Raw genomic sequence first — 6,241 nt, 5'->3', positions numbered from 1 at the left:
CCTGTAAATCAAAAACACACTCAAACACATTCTGTATACATCCATGTCTTCAGTACCCCCATATTAAACTGTTTACATGCTGGTTCTGCACACTGTTTTTCCATCCTTGCACATGTTGTCCTGTACATTCAGTACAGTTTTTTTCAGTTTTTACACACCACATTTCAATACTCATCAAACTGTTACTAATATTACTATTACACAAGTGTATATATGTTTACTAGAACCCTCTTTCTTCAAAATCCTTTATTTTTGCACAATGTACTGTATAATATACAGTATGTACACTGGATGGCGCTGTTCTGTGTATTTATCTTGAAGTGTTTTTTATTGTCTGTTTGTACTGTCTTTTGTCTCACAATGTTGTTGCACACTTTAAGCTGTTAGCTCTGTGTTTTTTTATGTAGCACCGGGTTCCTGGAGATACGTTGTCTCATTTCACTATGTACAGCATCAGCTATATATGGTTAAAATGAAAATAAAATCGTATTAATATGTACTTTATTTCACTCAACACCAGCTCCATCACTAAGAAAGCCCAGCAGTGTCTCTACTTCTTACGAAGACTGAGAAAGGCACATCTCCCTCCCCACATCCTGACCATGTTCTACAGAAGGACCATTGAGAGTTTCCTGAGCACCTGCATCACTGTCTGGTTTGGGAACTGCACCATCTCGGATCGCAAGACCCTGCAGGGTATAGTGAGGACAGCTGAGAAGATCGTTGGAGTCTCTCTTCCCTTCATCATGGACACTTACACCACACGCTGCATCCGCAAAGCCAACAACATTGTGGATAAACACACACACCCCTCACACACACTCGTCACCTTAATGCAGTCTGGAAAAAGGTACTCTTGCAATATACATCCATGTACACAGCACCAACTATATCAAAATGTTTATATGCTGTTATTACACACTTCATATAACTGCTGCTACTATATTAAGTGTTCATTCCAGTATTTCTGCACATGCACTATAGAACATACAGTATGTACACTGGTCGGCGTTGCTGTTGTGTATTGTCTTTTATGTAATGTCTTGTATTTTTTGTTTGCACTGTCTTTTGTCTTGCACTGTTTGCACCAGGTTGCACAGATGCACTTCATGTATCTAGGACTAACTTACTAAGTCCTTAGCTCTATCTTTGTTTTATGTAGCACCATGGTCCTGGAGAAATGTCTTATTTTACTGTGTACTGCAACAGCTACAGTATATATGGTTGAAATGACTGTAGCAGAGTGAATGAGACTAATTGCATGTTGGGTCACGTGATAAGTGAATAAATTATATAAAGGCAGGTTTCGGGTTACCTGGCTATGGGTTATTGCTGGCACCGCCCTCTCGTGGGACCACATTCATGGTTTTCCCCCAGGACAATATTGTCCCGCTGTTGTTGGCGTGGGCTGTCTGCTATCTCAGGTGTGGGATGGCATCCAGTTTGTGAACCAGAAAAGTCAATCTGGTGAAGATGATTGCATTTAGTGAGAGTTTATTTGCTAATCGCTGCAGGTTGATCTGGTTGTCCAACCACTTTCTGAGGGATGAGAAGGTTACGTCCATGGGTATGACTGCGCTGCTGTTTTGCCTCTGAGAATACTGTTGTGGGTCGCTCTGACTCCAACTCGGCACAATGGGGCTTCACGCCGTGTGCCGGTATTTTAGTCGGCAGCTCTGTGTTTGTTTTACATCAACTCTTCCCTCTGCTGAGGTGTTTAACAGTGAGTCACATAGTCGATGTCTTAGTTTTGTTGTTTTTATTTATTTGATGTTACTTGTCTTAGCACTCCTCTGTGTATCTTGTTTGTTTGAAGTATGCACTATAAATTTTTATGTACAAAATCTGTATTAGTGATAGTAAATCTAGAAAATCTGTATGTACTAACTATCGTCAATCGATACCATCTCATACGGTCAATAAGTAGGTCTTTTGCCCCCTCTGAGTCAGGGCTAGTTGGTTTCATTATTGATTAGTTTTGTTATTTTGTTTGACTTATATTGTGAGCATATTTCATATAAATCGAGAGGAATTTCTGGTTTGTTTTGGTTTTGTAATGTTGATTTGTTTCTGCATTTAATTTGTTTTGGTTTTGTTTGAGTTTACTTTTGATATACTTGGGTGGGTCATCTTTGAGGGGGAGGAAATAGTTGCTGTACCTATTAAGGGTGGTTTTACACTGTGTGCTGTGTTTGATGTGTACCTTCCACACGTGAGAGTTGTGTGGCTTGACACTGTGCTGTAGCTGGGTTAGGTGTTATCTCCTGCTCTTGAAAGGCCTGGTCATTTAAAGTATATGTTTTGTGTCCTGTCTATTTGATTTCGTGTTTAGTGACTGAAGATTTTACATTTCTTTTGAGAATCTTAATCCTGCACAAACTGTAATTTGTGTTAGTGTTATTCTCGTGCCCTCGTCTCTTGCTCATCCTTTGGTAACGAACCTGTGTCCTTTTGGGACTGTTCCCCTCATAAATTCAGGGGTGGCGTAGTCGAATGTTGTGCCCTTAGGGGCCTTTTGTGGCATTTTACAAATCTTTAACATAGAATTGTTACATTCTTTCCCCTACCGCTCTGCTACATGACAATAAAAACTTCTTGACCCTTGACTCGTGTGTGTACGCATGCAGTAACTCAGTGTACTAGCAGAGGGAGCTCTTTATTATCGAAAGTCTTAGCATTTTCTGGAATTTAAGGGATTTTCCAAGCTCCACTGACTCACTGGTTTACCAAATGTGTGTGTGTGAGAATCAGAATCGGTTTGAAGAGTTGAAATTCAGCACAATCTTAATGTCCTCATTTGATTTCATGCACTTTCATTTTCAAAGTGTATTATATGTAGTGGTACATTATGTGTAGTTGTGTAATGGTTTAGATGTGTATAGTGGTGTATTACATGTCTGTATAGTTTAATTGTGTAGGAGATGTGTGTTGTGATGTGGTGTGTGTGTAGGGGTGTATTAGATGTGTATATTAGCACATTGTGTATGTATGAGTAGATCTCACGACTCACTAACCTGCTCGTCATTTCTCCCTGGTTACTGATGATACAGGACATTTTGGTATCTGTGCTGTTATTGGAGGAGAGACCCAGCCATAACAAGAGACATGTGACCCACCCTCCACACCAAGCCACGTTTCTACTGTGAGGAGAGTGTTGTTACGGTGTAAAACACACACACACTGTTAACTCAACACTGTCTGTCTGTACGGTGCTCTGAGTTATGATGGAGTGTCTTTCTGTTTAAAGGAGATGAATAAATGACTTTCATTTATCTCCAGCACATTGTCCTTACTGTAACGAAGAGTCGTAAGGCGGATGATCCATTTGCAGCTTTTAGTAAAGACAAACTCGTAGTCGTACAGGCAAGGTCAAGGCAAGTAAACACAATATCAGAGAGCAGGCAGCAAACAATCGCAAAACGAAAACACAGAAGCAGAAACCAGAACAGAGAAAACACGGGAATTGCTCAGAATGATTACCGGAACAGATCAAGACTTCGCATTGGTGTCAAGTTCACGTTCAGTCTTTATAGGAAGCGGTTGATGAGGAACAGGTGGTAGAGCAATCAGAGTCAGTGGTGGATTCTGGGAGGTGTAGTCCGAGAGAGCTAGTATTCAGGAAACGCTTCTCGGTGTTGGTGTTCGGTGGACGTGGGCGGTCAGAGCCGATCCAAAGCCCTGGCGTTTGGACCATAGTGAAAACAAACGCCATATCACTGTGAAAACACTCACTGTGGCTTTTTAAATGAATTGTTATTCATTCCTAGATTTAGATCTTTATTTTTCACTTGTGGCTGACTATCAAACTAGACAATAAAAGAAAGTTTAATGTTTTTCTTTTGCTGTATTTATTCATTCCTCACACACAGAGGATTTAACCTGAACCAGGCTTAACTCCTGAACTCCTATCATTTCTTTCTCTCTCTCTCTCTCACACACACACACACTGTGTGTGTGTGTGTGTGTGTGTGTGTGTGTGTGTGTGTGTGTGTGTGTGTGTGTGTGTGTGTGTGTGTGTGTGTGTGTGGCCTGCCAGTGAGCAATGGACATACAACAGTTCTTTAAAAGAAAAAAAGACAGAATCAGGTGAGAGACTAGGGACAGTCCATAATGATCTTGTGAAAGGAATTTGTCATTTAATAAAAAGTTAAAAGTCTAATAATAATAATAATAATAATAATAATAATAATAATAATAATAATAATAATAACACTAATAATAATAAAGACATTTAAAATGACATGCCTCTGTGTGCCTTTTGATTATATCCTTAGCTTCAGCACCCCTAAAAAGGAGCTCAGCACCCCTAAAGCTCTGACCCTAGAATCGCCCCTGCTGTGTATATGACAATATGAAGCAGAGTTATCCATCTGGCCATGAATGTCAGAACAGCAATCGGGTAAACATTTGTTATCTTCAAGTTTGATCAAGTGCAAATACTGTAACAGTAAAGTTAAGTTGATGTGATTCTGTCTCTAGTCTTTATCTGACTAGCTAAATTAGCTGTGCAGTGCTGCCAGTGCATCTCTTGGCGTGTCTATCTGTCTGTCACACAACAGTTTATTGCGTGAATAAACGCCCAAGGGCAACAGTGTTTTTTTTTTGCCAACGATGTTTATAAACGGCAGCTCGATAACCGCGCTTTCCAGCAGCAACATCTGTGTGGGGACCAGTACAAAAAGTAGCGTGATAACACTCCTAAATGACAATGTTTATAGTCTCACAATCAAGGTTACAACAACATTAATGCAATATGGATTTACACTGGAATGGAACTATACTCTATGTTCTATTCTACACTAAAACATTTCTTTTTTAGGTTTTTTTTTTTTAAACGATTGGGTTCCCTGAATAAAAAAAACAGCGTAAAAGAAGAAAATACCGCTTTTCTTACCTTTCCCCACTCCTTTTTTTTTTGGAATCCGCTCCTGGCTGGCTCGCCAATGTAAGAAATAAAAAATGCGTTGTGTAAAAATAAGAAGATGATGTTGAAGATCTTAATCAAGAACAAGAAGTTTATTCCAGCATAGCAGTGACAAAATACATGGCGTAGTTTGGGTTTGTCGGAGTCGGTCAGAACCCAGAGCAAATCCTGCTCATGCATTTTATACTGTTTTCTTCTTTGTAGTTTAAGTTCTGCTTTGAATGTGTATTGAGCGTAAGAACTGAGTGTCTCCCAAATGGCTGGGTCACACCTTGTTATTTAGCCAGATGTCTTTAAATGTTAATCACAGTCACATATACCTTGTCTTGTTATTGTTACAATTGTTATCAGTCAAATAGTCACTTTAAATGGTAATCATTTGTCATTCAACACCAATTTCAACATCATTCAACATCAATGGTGATCCTTGATGTCCTGCTGCCGTTCCCATATTTATAATTGAATCGAGTCCTAAACGTATTACCTTATGATACTTAAACCTTTTTAGGAATGAGCTCTTTTAGATGTGTACCTTGGCGTGGAATTTGGGTGCAATTTCTGTAATTTCTTACACCTGTTTTCATCACAAAATCATAAACTTTTACTGAAGTTAACTAATAATTATTACATCATTAATACAAAGTTTGCACGTTTTTCTTCTTTTTCTCTGTTAATGTTTCAGTGGTGTGTTGTGTGGATTTTGTTGAGTTAATTGTGTTTTTATTTTTTTTTTGTGTTCATCTTCATCTTTCATCAGCAGGTGAGTTCTGTAATGTTTACTAGTGAGGGGAAGTTCGGTTCTTTTCCGCAAACTGGCAGATATTAATACAATCATATTAACACATTTGAAAATTGCTTTGTAATCATAACTTTAGTTGAAAACGTTTCTTACATTTAAGTTTTGCAACTAAAACACCCAGTACAGGCATTGATGTGCAAACGTGGGTGTTTTACGTGTCTTAAAGATATAAAGTTAATAAACTAATCTTCATCAACTTACAAAAACTTACAAAAAAGCATAAATTTGAAATGTTTCTTTCGCTCCATCAGTTGTTTCAAAAACTAATGTAACTGAGTTAAACACTCATACGTTGATAAGACATTAAATCATAACCATTTCCATTTGTTGCTGTATCAGTTCAGTCAGGGGCGTAGCCATCATTTAAAAAAGGGGGGGGGCATCTTTAATGTCACTATTCGTCGTCCTCGTCTCTGTCGTGTACATACAGTGACACATACTTGATATTATGTAGAATTGGCAGAGTTAAACATGCTGTAAAATCTCAGTTCAACATTATCTTTATTCTTATTTGAAGG

The 6,241-nt window shown here is 38.6% G+C and overlaps 1 pseudogene; it reads left to right on the top strand.

The window, feature by feature from the left end:
* LOC113653643 overlaps positions 1-6,241 on the top strand; it is a 104,204-nt pseudogene that overhangs the window by 75,117 nt on the left and 22,846 nt on the right.

The sequence above is a fragment of the Tachysurus fulvidraco genome, chromosome 9 (genome assembly GCF_022655615.1).
Source record: "Tachysurus fulvidraco isolate hzauxx_2018 chromosome 9, HZAU_PFXX_2.0, whole genome shotgun sequence".
Classification (NCBI taxonomy): Eukaryota; Metazoa; Chordata; class Actinopteri; order Siluriformes; family Bagridae; genus Tachysurus; species Tachysurus fulvidraco.
Note: the sequence above shows the minus strand (reverse complement) of the source record. Positions and strands in the feature narration are given on the sequence as shown.